Raw genomic sequence first — 18229 nt, 5'->3', positions numbered from 1 at the left:
AAGAAGGGAAATATATTAGATGATACCTAAATAAAACTATTAGGTTGTGCAATAATATGAATGTAGGCTTTGCTAAACATGAAGAGATGCCAAACTCGAAATGTTGTCCATTACCCTAGAAATTGCATCTGTTCAATAAATATCTTATATTTTCAGGTTTTCTACAAATATTTTATGCATAAATGTTCTGCATTTCCTGTTATGATTTTGATAGAAAATGTAAAAAGAAAATAACCACAAACTTGTCAGTTCTCTGTTGTTTTGTGTATGTTATTCTTTGTATGAAATTCATGTAGATGTTAATTCTAAAACAGCATGATAATCCCTAGAGGAGTTTTGCACTGGCAAGGTCTATATATATTTTAAGTAGAAATAAAACTAGACACCACTGAGAAACATGGGGTTCAGGGTAAGATCTTTCTTACTATTTTGTTAATAAATTGATTAACAGCCTATTTTGGAACCTAGAACCACAGATTACATTAACAAATTAATAATAATAAATAATAAACAAGTAAGCGGAGATAAAGGACCCAAAATGTTAAAAAAACACATTGACTGGGAAATAATGAAGAATGTCATAATTTTCCATATCAAGCAACACATGGGTTTGTTTGTTTGTTTGTTTGTTGTTGTTGTTTCAGTGGTTTGGGTTTTTTTTGGTTTTTTGTTTTGGGTGGTTTGGTTGGTTGGTTGGTTTTGGTTTGTTTGTTTGTTTGTTTGTTTGTTTTTAATAGAACATACTTGGTAAAAATTCCTTCACAGCATGGCAAAATCCTTCCATGCAGTTCTTCAATTTTCTTACCATAAGGTGAGGATGTTTGTACCATAAGGTGAGATAAATTTACTAATGTCTTTAAGACACTTATAAGAATGTGATAACTTCTGTTAAACTGTTAACAAAGAATGAAGTCTGTGACCTGTAGGATTGTAAAATCTATGGAACTGAGTGCCATTGTTTCTACCAACATTAGTAACCCTTGAATTTATCATGTAGTTGGACCAGATTATTTTTTTAGGTCCCTTCCACATGAATATTCCATTCCATTCCATTCCATTCCATTCCATTCCAATCTACTCTATTCTAACTAATTCCAAATGTCTCCTAAATAATAAGTACTCTATATTTGATTTTACAGCTTAGTTGAAGATGCTACTACTGAGGCAAAAAAATTCTGCTTCTTCACCAATATGTGACATCTTTATAACATCAGGTTTTATATTTATAAAGCAGATATCAGTTGTTTCTTATTTTGTAATCCAGGGAGAAAAGCAATTAAAGGGGCAAAATGTTCCTGCAATTTCATCAGAAAATTAAAATGGAGATAGAAGTAGCTTCACAGATAGCTTTATTGATATGGGCATAACAGTGGCATCCTAAATTGCTAATTAAATCACACATAGAGAGATTTTTCTCAGTAAAATTGTACTTTTCAAGAAATTATTGTCATCAGTTCTTAGCACAGTTAATCTTTTGTAAATGTTTTGTTAAAAATGTTGCAAGTCTATGGAGCAAATTAAATACGAGAGTAAGAAGCTGACTAATTGAAGTCATCAGTTTTGAAGACGTAACCTATAAATCACTTTGCATTAATTCAAATTTTGGTGCAGCTGAACATTTAGAAACAGAACACTACCTGGACACAAAATAACTATAAATTTTGAGGATGTGATAATCTTTTTAAATTAATCACTGACATGGTACCGAATAAAGACAAAGAGATCTAGCAGTTTGCTGTAAGGCTCATGTCTCAGCCTCTGTTGGTTCGTGTATAATTCCAAGTCACACAGTCTGAGATAAAGAGTGTCCCTCATTTATGTTTTTGTAGAAACTGCTTTTAAATTAGCCAGGTAACAGTTAGTGAATTTTGGATTTTGCTTTGGGTTTGTTTATATTTGGATTTTTTTTTTTTTTTTTTTTTTTGCAAGTACATAGTCTCATCCCAAACTCCCTTTGTTGGCAGTCAAGGTCAGTTTCAGTTATAATGATAGAATTGAAATTTTAGGATTACAAATCTTCCCTTTCTACTATGGTTTCCTTCCATTCAGACATTGTCTCTGAGCATTTCAAAGCTCTTAGAGAGCTTTGAGAACTCAATCTCTAAACATTGTCTGTTTTCCCTCAGAATTTGAACAGGTTTCAAACAATAATGTGCAAAGTTAAGAAAGAAGTGTGACCAAAAAAAAAAGTAGCAACCCCATTGTCTTCCTCAATGCTGCTGTATTGTAGAGGCAATCCAGTGGAGGATGACCCATCTCTGCTCTTCCTGGATGATCACTGGAAAGAGCTTTTCATTCCCCTTTCTTGTTTCCCCTTTCTCCTTTCTTCTTTCTCCTTACTTTTCTCTCTCCCCTTGCCTCTCCTTTTTCCTTCTTGCTTTCCCTCTCTTTCCTTCTTTCCTTCCTCCCTTCCTCCTTCTCCAATTTTCTCTCTCTCTCTCCTTTTTCCATTTTATATTTTTTCCTAAGAGCAACTTTAATAATTTGAATACTAGAATCATGTATTCCACCAGCTATGCACAACATTAATAAATCTTCATACGTACGAAACTGTCTTACAACCTTCTGTGCAAGAATATGCATTGCCCTCAAGAAGATAATTTGTCATACTACATTTTTGAGCAGAGTTATAAAAGAAGTTTTGTGGGTGCTGTTTGTTTTTTTGTGTGTGTGGTTGTTTTTTTTTGTTTGTTTTTTAACTTCTAAAATGCATTACATTCATCAAAAAATTTTAAGGGCCTGTAAGGATTATAGCAGTAGAAATACCATTTTGTATAAGATACTAGCTTGTTATGATGCTAAATGATATCCTAACATGGAGAATGATATTAGTACATCTTTGCTCATAAAGAGAAAGACTAACTTGGTTTTCAAGTAACACCAAACGTCACTTTCTCACCATGCTTTTGTTGCCAGATTCATTAAAAAGAATTACTGTACTTCTTAACATTTAGTATTTATTTAGATAGTAGTGACTCTAACATTACAATCCTCTCCTTTATATTTTGCCCTTTCTTTTTATCAATATGCTCATTTTATTGATATAATATTATATTGATATTTCCAGAGGAGAATATTAGTTCTAAAACTTCTCCATCTTTATAGTTTTCACATAATTTGTGAAGCAGAGTATTTCAGAGATGTCAGCTGAGGTTTATTTGAAAGTTGAAAGTTTTCACCTGAATCAATCTATTGGAATGGAATGGAATGGAATGGAATGGAATGGAATGGAATGGAATGGAATGGAATGGAATGGAATAGAATAGAATAAAATAGAATAGAATAGAATAGACCAGGTAATAAGAGACCTTTGAGATCATCGCATCCAACCCATCATCCAACACCATCTAATCAACTAAACCATGCAACCAAGCACCCCATCAAGTCTCTTCCGAAACACCTCCAATGATGATGACTCCACCACATCCCTGGGCAGCCCATTCTAATGACCAATCACTCTCTCTATGAACAATTTCTTCCTAACATCCAGTCTAAACCTCCCCTGGCACAGCTTGAGACTGTGTCCTCTTGTTCTGGTGCTGGTTGCCTGGCAGAAGGGACCAGCCCCCACCTGTCTACAACCTCCCTTCAGGTAGCTGTAGACAGCAATAAGGTCTGCTCTGAGCCTCCTCTTCTCCAGGCTCAGCAACCCCAGCTCCTTCAGTCGGTCCTCATAGGGCTTGTGTTCCAAACCTCTCACCAACTTTTTTCCCCTTCTCTGGACACGTTCCAGCAAGTCAACATCTTTCCTAAACTGAGGGGCCCAGAACTGGACACAGTACTCAAGGTGTGGCCTAACCAGTGCAATGTACAGGGGCAGAATCACCTATGAGCAGGTGACAAAATTAATAGATGAGGGGCGAGCAACTGATGTCGTTTACCTGGACCTGAGCAAAGCCTTCGACACTGTCCCGCACCACATCCTGGTCTCCAAACTGGTGACACATGGGTTTGATTGGTGGACCACTAGATGGATAAGGAACTGGCTTGATGGCCACACCCAAAGAGTGGCTGTCAATGGCTCCATGTCCCAGTGGAGGCCAGTGACAAGTGGAGTCCCTCAGGGATCAGTCCTGGGACCTATCTTATTCAACATCTTTGTGGGGGACATGGACAGTGGCATTGAGTGCACCCTCAGCAAGTTTGCTGATGACACCAAGCTGTGTGGTGCAGCAGACACGCTGGAGGGAAGGGAGGCCATCCAGAGGGACCTTGACAGGCTGGAGAGGTGGGCACAGGCCAACCTCATGAAGTTCAATAAGAGCAAGTGCAGGGTCCTGCATCTGGGTCGAGGCAATCCCAGGCACAAATACAGGCTAGGCAGTGACTGGCTGGAGGATAGCCCTGAGGAGAGAGACTTGGGGGTGCTGGTGGGCAAAAAGCTCAACATGAGCTCTCAGTGTGCACTTGCAGCCCGCAAAGCCAATCAGATCCTGGGCTGCATCAGGAGAAGTGTGGCTAGCAGGTCGAGGGAGGTGATCCTCCCCCTCTACTCAGCCCTGGTGAGACCCCACCTGGAGTACTGTGTCCAGTTCTGGAGCCCCTATTACAAGAGGGATGTGGAGGTGCTGGAACGTGTCCAGAGAAGGGCCACGAGGATGATCAGAGGGCTGGAGCACCTCTCCTATGAGGACAGACTGAAGGAGTTGGGGCTGTTCAGTCTGCAGAAGAGAAGGCTCCGAGGTGACCTAATTGTCGCCTTCCAGTATCTGAAGGGGGCCTACAGGAAGGCAGGGGAAGGACTTCTCAGGATATCAGGTAGTGATAGGACTAGGGGGAATGGAATGAAGCTGGAGGTGGGGAGATTCAGGCTGGATGTGAGGAGGAGGTTCTTCACCATGAGAGTGGTGAAACCCTGGAATGGGTTGTCCAGGGAGGTGGTCGAGGCCCCGTCCCTGGGGGTGTTTAAGAGCAGGCTGGATGAGGCTCTGTCCAGCCTGATCTAGTGTGGGGTGTCCCTGCCCATGGCAGGGGGGTTGGAACTAGATGATCCTTGTGGTCCCTTCCAACCCTGAATGAAACTATGAAACTATGAAACCTCCCTGCTCCTGCTGGCCACACTGTTCCTGATACAGGCCAGGGTGCCATTGGCCCTCTTGGCTGCCTGGGCACACTGCAGGCTCATGTTCATCCTACCATCAACCAGCACCCTCAGGTCCCTCTCTGCCTGGCTGCTCTCCAGCCACTCTGACCCCAGCCTGTAGCACTGCATGGGGTTGCTGTGGCCAATGTGCAGAACCCGGCACTTGGATGTGTCAAATATCATGCCTTTGGATTCTGCCCATCTGTTCAGCCTGTCAAGGTCCCTATGCAGAGCACTTCTATCCTCTAACAGATCAACACCTTCCCCCAGCTTGGTGTTGTCTGCATTCCTCTTGCTTTGTGTTGCTTGATTGGTTGAAGTTTATTAATTTCCCCAAATTCACACCTCCTTTTGTTCAAGGACAAATATTTTCATCTGGAACATTTTGAGCTTTGCATGTGTGCATGATGAGACAGAGAATTTTGAATATTTTTATACTGCCATTGCTCAATTTTATCCATGTCAAGGTTTTTTCCAACTAGAAAAATCAAAATTATTTGTGTACAGTATTATTCTGTTTAAGATCAAAATTCAGATAGTCTATTACCTGAGAAAGCATTATGCATTTTCATGCATATCACCTATGAGCTTTTTAGAAACATTCTCATACATCAAGTTTCTAGGGAGTTAAACACAATAATTTCCTCTTTTTTCTTCAAAACTATGCCTTTCAACTTGACAAAGAATTCGATAAAAAATTACAGTCAGAACAGTCAAGCTTCATTGGTCTCACATTCCACATAGATTATTTTTAGTTCTACATTTGGATTGACAAATCACATTTTAAATTTATGCAGTATTGTCATCTGTATCTGATCAATTTTTCTCAGCTTTCCTTTGTAGAAAATAAAAGGATAAACAACTTTAGTGCACAACTGATCTGATCAACTTAAGAAATGGACAGAAATAGTTAAACAAGTCTCTCTCTTCCAACTAAAAAGAAATCTAGCCTTTCAGAACTTGGATACAAATGTATTATATTTGCTTAATTTGCTGTGGTGAAGAGGTTATTAAATTTATGAATATGAAATATGAATTATGAAAAATATTATTTTATTAATTATCAAACTATTAATAACCGATGAATCACCAACTTATATACATGTTCTAGTGCACGTTCGTGAAACACATTCCACAACTGGCTTAGTGTTATGATTATAACGTAATTGAACTATCTATAAACCCTTTCTATATTTATATAACGAATGGTGCAGTTCCGCCGCTTGGCCACTAGATGGAGACTCGGCGGGACGCGGGCGGCTTCTGGCTATACACAGCAGTATTATAATCTTTCTATGCGTCAGCGCTTACTCTGCTAGACGCGGATACTTTGAACTGAGTGCTAGTGGGTGGAAAGCACGTGGACAATATTCAATCCCCTTCAGACAACAGGGATCGGTCCTGGTCGGGGTCGGTCCGCGGGATCGGCCCTCAGAAGTCGGCTCGCACGGCAGGGCGGGACGACGGTGGCCGGTAGGTGGGCTCGGACGACGGAAGCAGGCGAAGCTACGGGGGTCGGCCCAACCACGGCGGTTCTCGGGGCTGATGCAAACAGCCTCAGGGGGAGAATGCGGCTGCGTTAGGCGGCGGATTCTCTTTACCGAGGTTAAAGGAGCAACAGGACTCTCGTAGTGGTCCCGGCGCCGGTGCAATACAAGCACGAACAATGCTCTGGTTTTCCCTGGAATTCACAGGGCTCAGAGCGGCACTCGGCGGCTCTGAGAGAGCGGCACTCGGTATTGATCACGTCCCTTCTCCCCGGCAACTGGGCAGATCTTACCCGCGGGGGTTGGTCCAGTCCTCTGGTGGCACGATGGGCTCTTCCGATCGGCACGACTGGTTGTTGCAATGCTGAGCTCCTCAGGCTCAGCGAAGGTCCTCCCTCTGGGCTTCTTCAACAATGCAGAGGCTTCCAGTATGCGTGCATGTATAACAGAAGCTAACAACAATAAGCTCAATGGCGAAGGCTGCAGCTCGAGAGTTACTCTCTCGAGCAAGCACAGAGACAAAGTAAACGAGGGGGCAACGTGTTCACCAGCTGGGGTGATACTTATAGATTCCTCGAGGCTGGGCTTGACCAATGGGCACTCTCATAAGCAACTGGCTTCAGCCTATAGAAAGCGTGAAGCTAGAATTATGCCCATACTTGGTGTCAGCACAAGCGCTGCATGCGCTGGGTGCGTGCAAGCCTGGCTAATGCCTTGGCTTTTGTCTCCCTCCTAGAGGGAGGGGGAACTTGCCCACATGCTGGGACAAGATTCAGTATCGGGGCATAATGTGCCTTCACCACATTTGCTCACATACATAACATCTGTTATAAAACATCTAAGATATGCTAAGTACTGGGTGATGCCTCAGGTGCTCTAGCATTTCCTTCATGGCCTCCAGAAGATGGCCCAATGGAGATCATGCTTCTCACCAGCTTGGTCTCCTAACTAAAAATTTAATGAAGATGTCTCAAATAACATTAGACATTTATGAATGGGCAACTAATTTAAACTAGCAAATACAATCAATGAATCTTAAAGAGTGACACAGCTGTCTAAATTAAGCCTTTAGGATCACTAAACAGCTGTCCAGGCTTCAATTATGGCATTTGCAAGATCCCACTTGGCTATAAAGGGAGCTTAGACATCTAGTTTGGTTACTGACACCTGTATTTTGAGTCAGAATCTGGCGCCAAATCCTACCTTTACCAGTTTTTAATCCAGAGAAACTTTCCTTATTTCTTAATGTTTAGACAATACTTCATAATTAGCCATTAATTTGATCTTACTGAAAAGCAAAAAAATAGTCTCTTATCTCCTTGTTTTCAATTTAAGTTAAAATTCTTCTGCCTTTTATTTTGTATTTATGTATATTCTTCTTACCCTCTCTGTTAAATCTTAATAAACTATTTCATATAGTTCTTAAATTGATCTCCTTGTTGGAAAATTACTGCTCAACAGTTTTGTGTCTGAAGTAGTGTTTTTTATACTCCATAATTTTATGTAAAGGACAGTTTGCTGGTTTCTGATTAAGATTCTGCTTAAAAAATAACAAACTCAGCTACATTTATTTTATTCTCACCACAGTAATGAAATCTGAGAACAACTGCTTTCCTCATGCTTCAGAGAGTTCATAATTGATAAATAGAGTGTGACTTTCCTTTTATTTCTGCGGCAGCACTACAAAAAGCCACCACAAATCACTGACATTTCTATTTACTTAATGATATTGAACCCATCTAAATCCATTCTCCAAGGTTTTGTGTCTTTGAGAGACCCTTGACTATTTCAGTTAAGAAAACTGATGAAATCTACAAAATAAATTGTATCTTGTCATCACTGTCTTGCCCTGACAGCTGGCTTAGTTATTGTTTCTAGTTTAGCTTTTATCCTCTAGTTGTGCTGTTTCCACTGTTCCACTAAACATTTAAAACTGCTTAAAAGCAAATTAAAACTTATATTATCTGTGTCCATCAGAACTGCTCTGTAAAGGAGATTAACAACTATTTTGCCATAGAAATCTACCTGCAATTTTCCCACTTACATTTAGACTCCATAACAGGGATGTTTTTATAAGTCAGAGTCTAACCATCCTGTGCTTCTCCTACAGTCACCTACATCTGTGACAGTCACCAAAGAGCTGAAATGCTCCCTCAGAAATAATCCTCAAAGAACTCATAGCTGAACAACTCATTCAGAGGTTACCTGCATAGAAGTAAATGTAGGAGGATTACACCTGCAATGTAAGGGATCACTAGACTATACTTTTCAATGAAACTAATTATAGAAATATTGACCATGTCTACAGCATTATGATTTTAAATGAATCAGCTAACATTTCCTGGAATGATCATCTCACATTTATATCCAAACTTGGTCTGTTAAGCTTGTCCAAATGGCAAAAAAATATTTTACTGTGTGCCGTCCTTATTGTCCACATAGAAAGTTGGTGCTATATTACCAATTATCTTTGAAATATAAAGCAGACCAAATAAAAATCATAGCAAACAAACAAACAAAAAATGAAAATCATAGCAAAGTAACTATAAATCAGATATTCCACTGATATGAAACTTCATTATCTGAAATATTTTTGTTCTGAATGGTTGTAAACTAGTCTGGCATGTTCTTAGTTAAATGTCAAATCCTCTTTACTCATTATGATGACATCTGGAGACCTAGGATTTTGGTCCTGATGGTATTCTTGTATTTCCACAAAGCTGGAGTTTGGGCATTGAAGTTTTTAGTGATCTAGTGACCCTTATGTGTATTTTCAAAATATTTTCTTACTTGGCTTTTTAAAATAAGCTAAACCACATAAATAGGCATAGCTTTTATTTCTTCACTTCCAAGGCCTATAATGGTAAGCTGAATCCTTGAGAGAAAATGAATGCAAAACAAAGGAAGAAAGGAACTAAGCCCTATAGGTATGAGAGTCAAGAAACTGTGATTATGAATTGCATGAATGTCCCAAATGTCCTTGTAAATGCGGTTTACTCTTTTATACTTCTTTCTGCTTCAGAAAATTCATGATAATTTCTCATTGAATTGCGAATGTTATCTATTTCTAACTAAAGACAATTAAAAAAATGCATAAAGGACTTCTTAGAGATTAAAGGTTTGTTCTAAGAAGGTGCTATAATAACTAAAATTAAAAGCATTGATATAAAATTTTCCATAGATGCTCCTCCTTTAAATTCTTCAGATAGCTTAAAACATCAGCATACATTAAGCTGTTGAATCTGACACTTGCATACTAATGTGGCAACTTCTCATACAAAATATGAGGTTACAATGACATAAAATCAATCAGGTTATATTTCAAGTATAATAGAACTACAGCTGTGCTAAAATATTCACATCAACAGGTACCTTCACTCAGGAAATGTGGTGTATAAAGTGATCAGTGCAGAGGAAACAACATCACTATGCACATTTCAGGAAATCTGGCTTTGTGTTGTGGAAGCTGAAGGTCTGTTCATAGTTAGAGGGCCCTGAGGTTACCCTGACCAGCATGTATTCCACTTTGGTTTCATCTGAAAGGAGTGTAGTTAACATACTCCAGGATCACACTGTGGTTTGAACTAACACTAAAATGTGTCTAAGTCACAGCTAGCAGGGTAACAATATAATTTTTTCTTCAGAAGCATACAACTGATTCAAATTAAAATTGACATTTTTGCTTTCAGATTATCTTCTCACTTAAACTTTTATATCCTTTTCTATTCATAACAACTTCTCTTCTGATGATGATAGATTTCAACTGCTAACTACTATAAGAAAAATGTAAAAAAAACCCTGAATATTTAGTTTAATAGCAAGCTTCTTTATTAAAAAAAAAAGCCAACCAAACAACAATAATGAAAAAACAACACAACCACAAACAAACAAACAAAAATACTAATATATTGCAAATAAATGTGTATAAATTGAGGGAGATGTTATTCAAAAAATGGACTTCTCTTTATAAGCACTTGACAAAGCTTAAAGAAACAAATGCTTCTACATCACACTTGAGGATTATTTCCAATATATAAGCTTCTACTAATGTTACATTCCTTTTCTGTCAGGAATGTCTAACTTCCTAAATATATTTGACATGCCAGTCTCAACTGGCCAGCACAGCGCACTTTGTATCAGAACTATATATATATATTCTGTGGTCCCAGAGGATGAACCCTTCAAATACATATTTTAAGATGTCAAAATATTTTTAAAGTAACATTCATCTGCTTCCTGTATTATAACACTCATCTGTTAAAATCAAATGGCAGGTTAAATATGTTATAAAACAGTAGAACCCAAATATTGTACATTTCCTTAACTTCTAAAATTGTACACACAACTGGACCCATAGAAATAGGCTTTACACAATGATGAAATCTTTTCTTATTCAAAAATCATGGTTCAATATTACTATGAATAGGAAATGCAAGCTTACATTAAATATTGTCTTAAGATCAGCATGCAAATAAGTTTGCAATTCATGAAGTCATCAACAAAAAATTATTTTTTTTTCCATTACAAAGCCATCTGTGAACAAGATGAATAGAGAGTAAATAGAAAAGAAGGTTATAATGGGATATGGAAATAACAGAAGAATTGTAGTCTTCACAGTAGCTCCTTCACTGCTGATCTCCTATATTCATTATTATCCTTCATCTCAGTAGTCCTGCCTCTGATTACTTCAGTTTCTGCAGCAGATTGTCTGGTACATATAAATAAATTATAACTACCAAAGACTTTCAGAGGTGAATATTATCTGAGCTATGTGATGTTGGAAGCATGATATATAGCTTCTCAGCTGCCCAACAGTTGAAATACTAACTCAAGTAATGTGAAACCTACACCTCTGTGGCATAGAGGACTATAAGGTTTTGAAGGGCCCTCTTAGGCCACCAATATAAATGCTGATATTTTGCTTTTGAAAATGTCATATTTATTTTTTTAATGTGGACATATGTCCATAGATGTACACATGCCTCCATAAACATACCTGTATTTTATACATTAGTATAACAACATACTGACCGTTCAGTTGTAGGTTTCATTAAGAACAGTGTGGACAGCAGGAGCAGGGAGGTCATTCTGCCCCTGTACACTGCACTGGTTAGGCCACACCTCGAGTACTGTGTCCAGTTCTGGGCCCCTCAGTTTAGGAAGGATGTTGACTTGTTGGAACGAGTCCAGAGAAGAGCAATGAAGTTGGTGAGGGGCTTGGAACACAAGCCCTATGAGGAGAGACTGAGGGAGCTGGGGCTGCTTAGCCTGGAGAAGAGGAGACTCAGAGGTGACCTTATTGCTCTTTACAACTACCTGAAGGGGGGTTGTAGACAGGCAGAGGTTGGTCTCTTCTCCCAGGCAGCCAGCACCAGAACAAGAGGACACAGTCTCAGGCTGCACCAGGGGAGGTTCAGGCTGGAGGTCAGGAGGAAGTTTTACACAGAGAGAGTGATTGCCCATTGGAATGGACTGCCCGGGGAGGTGGTGGAGTCACCATCACTGGAGGTGTTCAGGAGACTTGACAGGGTGCTTGGTTGCATGGTTTAGTTGATTAGGTGGTGTTGGGTGATAGGTCGGACGCAATGATCTTGAAGGTCTCTTCCAACCTGGTCTATTCTATTCTATTCTATTCTATTCTATTCTATTCTATTCTATTCTATTCTGAGGAGAGAACTGTTTGCTTTCAGTTGAGTAATTTTCTGACCACTATGACCTTCCCTTATCCATGTTATTTTACATTAAATCTAAGTGATCAGAAAAGTAGACAGACGGGATACTTCCACAGAAGTACCATTTGCAGATGGTGGAACAAGATGCAAATTTCCCTTTAGCTTTTCTTGCAACTCTTTCCACTTGCTTATTTTCTTATTCTGTGAAAGACCCATGCAGTAGAACTCCTCATATATAAGTGTTACTAGTACTGCCTTTTGATATTTTCTTTCTAGCATTATAGATTAAGAGTTATTGGGCCACAGGAGATGGGTATGACTGTATCATTATAAATAAGGAATATTAAAGTTTTATAGATTAATGTTTCTGTATTTCACTTAGCAAGACAAGTTATGACATGAGAAGTAATCTGCTTTCCTGTGTAAATAATTGGTTGACTAAAGAAAGCAAATTGGAGAGAGACAATAGGACACTGAATATCATATACACGTATTGTTTGTAAATAGAATTGTTTGGTACTGTGAATCCTACACCCGTAATTGCTTTCTTGTCAGTGAAGTAATTATGAAAATTCTCTTAACCTGTATATTCTGGCATCCTGTCCTGTATCAGGAACAGTGTGGCCAGCAGGAGCAGGGAGGTCATTCTCCCCCTATACTTAGCACTGGTTAGACCACACCTCGAGTACTATGTCCACTTCTGGGTCCCCCAGTTTAGGAAAGATGTTGACTTGCTGGAAGGTCTCCAAAGAAGGGGCAACAAAGCTGGTGAGGGGTTTGGAGCACGAGCCCTATGAGGAGCAGCTGAGGGAACTGGGGTTGCTTAGCCTGGAGAAAAGGAGGCTCAAGGGAGATCTTATTGCTGTCTACAACTAGCTGAAGGAAGGTTGTAGACAGGCGGGGGCTGGTCTCTTCTGCCAGGCAATCAGCATCAGAACAAGAGGACACAGTCTCAAGCTGCTCCAGAGGAGGTTTAGGCTGGATGTTAGGAAGAAATTCTTCATAGAGTGATTGCCCATTGGAATGGGCTACCCAGAGTGGTGGTAGAGTTGCCATCCCTGGAGGTGTTTAGAAAGAGACATGATGGGGTGCTTGGTGCCATGGTTTAGTTGATTAGGTGGTGCTGGATGATAGGTTGGACATGATGATCTCGAAGGTCTCTTCCAACCTGGTTTATTCTATTCTATTCTGAACATACATGTATTATCTATATAATGTATAGAGTGCAAATGCCACCAAGGAAGATATTAGTCCTTAATATGGAATTTTCTAATGCTTCTTTCTTGTTATCTATGACATAAAATTGTGGGAAATAAAAAAAAATAACCCAAACAATAAATGTCCTAAAATATTAGTTTAAGTGAAAACTTTAGAGTTGTTAAAACGTATTCATCAAGGAAATGATAAATAAAGTAATTTTCAGAAATACTTTAAATATAATGTGGTTATATCAGACAGTATCTTCAAGGTTAGGACTCAAGTATTTTTTAGCTTGACAGTGAAAACAGAAATTGGTTTTGGTCCACATCACTTGTAAGTGAAGTTTGAGAGCTGAGACAACTGACTGATGAAAAGAGACACAAAACATATAGAAGAAACCTGCAGAACCATCTTAAAAACACAGAGGAAAGAATCAGGGAATTTTAAAGAAAAAGGAATCTGAGAAAGTCCAAACAATTAAGAGGGAAAATATAACTGATTTTTCTCCAGTGTATTAAAATATAACAATGAATGAAAATGGCAGCATTTTCTGAGCTATAGCTAAGGCATTGTGAGACATTTCAGTAAGATTAATTCAATCAGTACTCCCAGTTCTCAAACATATGGGATACTTCTTCAACATTTTGAAAAACTAAGATAAAGAAAGAATGTATTTCCTGAACTGAGACTTAAGCAGCCAAATTATCTCTAATGATGCTGTTTTGCTGAAGACACATTTCATCAGAGACTGATTAGAATTTGATGTCTACATGCCATTTTTCAGAGATGATGATCAGAGAGTGGGGAAAAAAGCAGAACTGCCACTCTTAGAAAACTATTTTCTTTACTTTCTATTTACTGGATGTAGCAAAGCTTTGAAAAAACAATAATCAGAAGCATTTTCTCAATGTTTCTTTTGTGGGTTTTGGGGGGGGAGTTGGGTTTTTTTGGTAGTGTTTAAACTAAAAATGTTGTATAGTTTAGAACAAATAATCAAAACAAAACCAACAAAACCAACCAACAAACAAAAAAATTTCCAAATGATTTATTGGCAATTTACAAAGCTCCCTTTGGTATTTCTGTAGGAAAAGTCAATGTGCATGCACACTCATGCTACACAAATGGAGCATTAATCTCACGGGAAGACAGGAAGACAGATCTTTATATAATCCAGTTGTGGAGAGGTTTTTTGATTGGTTGGTGGTTTTTTTTTGTTTTTTTGTTTTTTGGGTTTTTTTTGTTTGTTTGTTTTTTGTTTTTGTTTTTTGTTTTTTTTTAGTTTGGTTTAATTTTTCCATAATGAAATGTTTCCTTTCATGCAGAAAAATCATCCAATACTTTCAAAGACTGATCAAATATTATTTATTTATTTATTTATTTTTATTTATAAAAACAGTTTGCAAAAAATATGAAAAATTCTTCTTCAAGATTCTGAAATAGAGGTTCTTTTAAGTTTATATATATTATTTAACTTGAAATAAACTGCATGAAAATTAAACATCTCTGTGAACTTTAAAAGGTACTATTTTGCTATGATTCAGGTAAGTATTTGAAGCTTTCTTAGCTAAATAAAAGTGTGTTCTCAAGACCTATTAATCTTAGTAAAACAAATGAATAGTCCCTGCCCATGGCAGGGAAATTTGAAATAGAGGATCTTTAAGGTCTCTTCCAACCCAAACAATTCTATGATTCTATGAATAACCAGCCACAATTACGGTAGATAGCTTTTCTACTAGAATAGTACCTAAGGGGTACCGTGGCCCTGTTGCCCATTAAGTTAATTCATACTTGTAGTAATGGCATCAATGAAGAATGATTTTCCTTTTAATGTTGAATAAATATGGCTTAAAGTGCCAGTAAAATCTTAAGGAATGAACACAGGATCAAGATGTTCTCAGTCATAAGCACAGATGGCATGCTCTGTTGTTTTGTTAATTTATGTAGCCTTTGGTAAGACTCATCTGAATCTTTTTATCTGGATAAATGTGATGCCAAACTCAAAACCACAATTTGTTTATACTCTGTCCAATTTCTATACACAGGATATTAGTATCAACTGTCATTACAAATATGTGCATAGACCCTGTAACAAAAGTTTGAATCTCAATGCTATAACATAACATGAAAACACTTCTTTACTCAAGTGAATCTGCTATTAAGCCAAACTCCTTTGCAGTTACTCTGAAAAGCTGATATAAGAAGGAGGAAATCTGATTAAGGTCTTCTTTTTGAAAATGAGTTCATATGCAAGATCCTGTCAAGCTGAAGTGGACTTAGAGAGAAGTCTCTGCTACCTGAAGAAGTACAATAAAGAAGACATAATATTCAAAGAACAGAAGTTGTGACTGCCCTCAGGAGACTCTGCATTGTTCTGAATTGATTGTGAATTGGCCCCTGCTTTCCAGATTCATCCTCCCATTGCATGTGTTGATAGATTTCTGTCTCGTTATCTGGATATTTCTATATTACTCCTGCAGGAATACTGAACACTATGGGGTACCTAGGACCTCTAAATGCCCAGAAGTACTCTTTGCAGGTAGGTGCCAATTGGTACTACCCAGACACCTGAACTTGAACTTTGTGATTCAAGTCACTTGATCAAAGAACCTTTGTTTGAGAAGTTTAAAAGAAGGCATGCTTGTCACTTTTTATATTTCCATTCCAATTTTTCAAATCCCTGTAAGCCATAAATCAAAATTCTGTGTTAGAAACTCTTTTTTCCCAAATGATGATACAATCATAGAATGACTTAGGTTGAAAGGGACCTCAGAGATCGTCTACTCCAACCCCTCTGCCATGGGCAGGGATGCCTCTCAACTAAGCTATTCAAGGCCTCATCCAACCCAGCCTTGAACACCTCCAGGCAGGAGGCATCTACAACCTCCTTGGGCAACCTGTTCCAGAGTCTCACATCCTTGTACTGAAGAACTTATTTCTAGGATCCAAACTAAACCTACTTTCCTCCAGCTTCAAATCATTCCTCCTTTTGCTATTGCTAGACACCATTATGGAAAGTTCCTCTCCAGCCTTTCTGTAGGATCCCTTCAGGTGTTGGAAGGCAGCTCTAAGTTCTCCCCAGAATCTTCTGTTCTCCAGGTTGATCAACCCCAGCTGCAAATACAAAGGGTATTAAAAAAATAATCATTTGTAGTAAAGGAATGTGGCTGCAGTCATCCAATTGCAGAAATAGGCTCAGACATCCGAAAGCTTACTTAATCACAGGATCCTAGAAAATTACTGTCCTGAGTAGTCAACATTAATATGTATAAAAGGATCAGGACCTCTTTTTGTGAAACACTTCAGCAAATGTATTAATAGTATGTCATATAGCAGATACAAACACACACAAGGACCTACAGGTTGCCATTACTTATATTAACACAGCATAACTGAATATTTGGACAATAAAGATTCCGGATTTTCTGCAACATTAAGTAGATTTAATTTAACATGCTTCATTTTGCTCTCTTATTTTCCTTATTAAAAGCAAACCAGCATGAAAAATTATGCAATAGATTCCAATTCAGCAGTCTCATTTATACAAAAACCTAAAGACATGCCTATTTCACAAGATATTTAAGTAAACAATAATACAGCCTTATTACAAGGTATCAGTGTTTTTTATTCTGTGGATTTACTATATAGGGAAATATACAGAATCACAGAATCAACCAGTTTGGAAAAAAACTTTGAGATCATCATGTCCAACCTATCACCCAACACCATCTAATCAACTAAACCATGGCAATAAGTACCTCATCCAGTCTCTTCCAGTGATGGTGACTCCACCACCTCCCTGGGCAGCACATTCCAATGACCAATCTCTCTGTCTGAGAATTTCTTCCTAACATCCAGCCTAAACCTCCCCTGGTGCAGCTTGAGACTGTGTCCTCTTGTTATGGTCTTGGGTGCCTGGGAGAAGAGACCAACCTCCGCCTGTCCACAACCACCCTTCAGGTAGCTGTTGACAGCAATAAGGTCTCCCCTAAGCCTCCTCTTCCCCAGGCTAAGCAACCCCAGCTCCCTCAGCTGCTCCTCATGGGGCTTATCTCCAGCCCCCTCACCATCTTTGTTGCCTTTCTCTGGACATGTTCAAGCAACCCAACATCTTTCTTAAACTGAGGGGCCTAGAACTGAACACAATACTCAAGGCGTGGCCTAACCAGTGCTGAGTACAGGGGCAGAATGACTTCCCTGTTCCTGCTGGCCACACTATTCCTGATACAGGTCAGGATGCCATTGGCCTTCTTGGTCACCATGGCACACTGCTGGCTCTTGTTCAGCCTACTGTCAACCACTACCCCCAGTTATATATTAATGTTTATGCTATTATATAATGAATATCTGCTATATTTCAATAGCAATTTATGGTATTATGTCAAATGTAACAATTTTTAATGGTATGTTAAACACATTTCTGGAAAAGTTACTCAGTTCATTCACCTCATATACATAACTGCATTTGTTTAATCTCACTATTAAGTATTTTGTATGCTATAGTACAGCTCTAGCTTTTTTGTTTGTTATGGGCATCTACAATATACCCGTTAAGTCTTTAGTAAAATTTGGTTTTACTTTTATAGATGACATATTTGAATCTATAGCACATAGTGTATTAATCAAATCTGTAAGGTATAAATAGTTTTGAAAATCTTTTTCTCAGTACACATGAAATTTGTTCTACTACTGCATTTTTTTTAGGCAGGACAAGGCTCTTAAACTTTTATTTCCTGTGCTTTTCTTTAAAATTTTAATAAGGTTTAAGGCTTCACTTGTGAAATTAAAAC

Source organism: Melanerpes formicivorus, unplaced genomic scaffold (assembly GCF_026170545.1).
Source record: "Melanerpes formicivorus ecotype bairdi unplaced genomic scaffold, bMelFor1.0.p_v2 SCAF_1, whole genome shotgun sequence".
Classification (NCBI taxonomy): domain Eukaryota; kingdom Metazoa; phylum Chordata; class Aves; order Piciformes; family Picidae; genus Melanerpes; species Melanerpes formicivorus.
The sequence above is the reverse complement of the archived record's forward strand: the minus strand, read 5'-3'. Positions refer to the sequence as shown.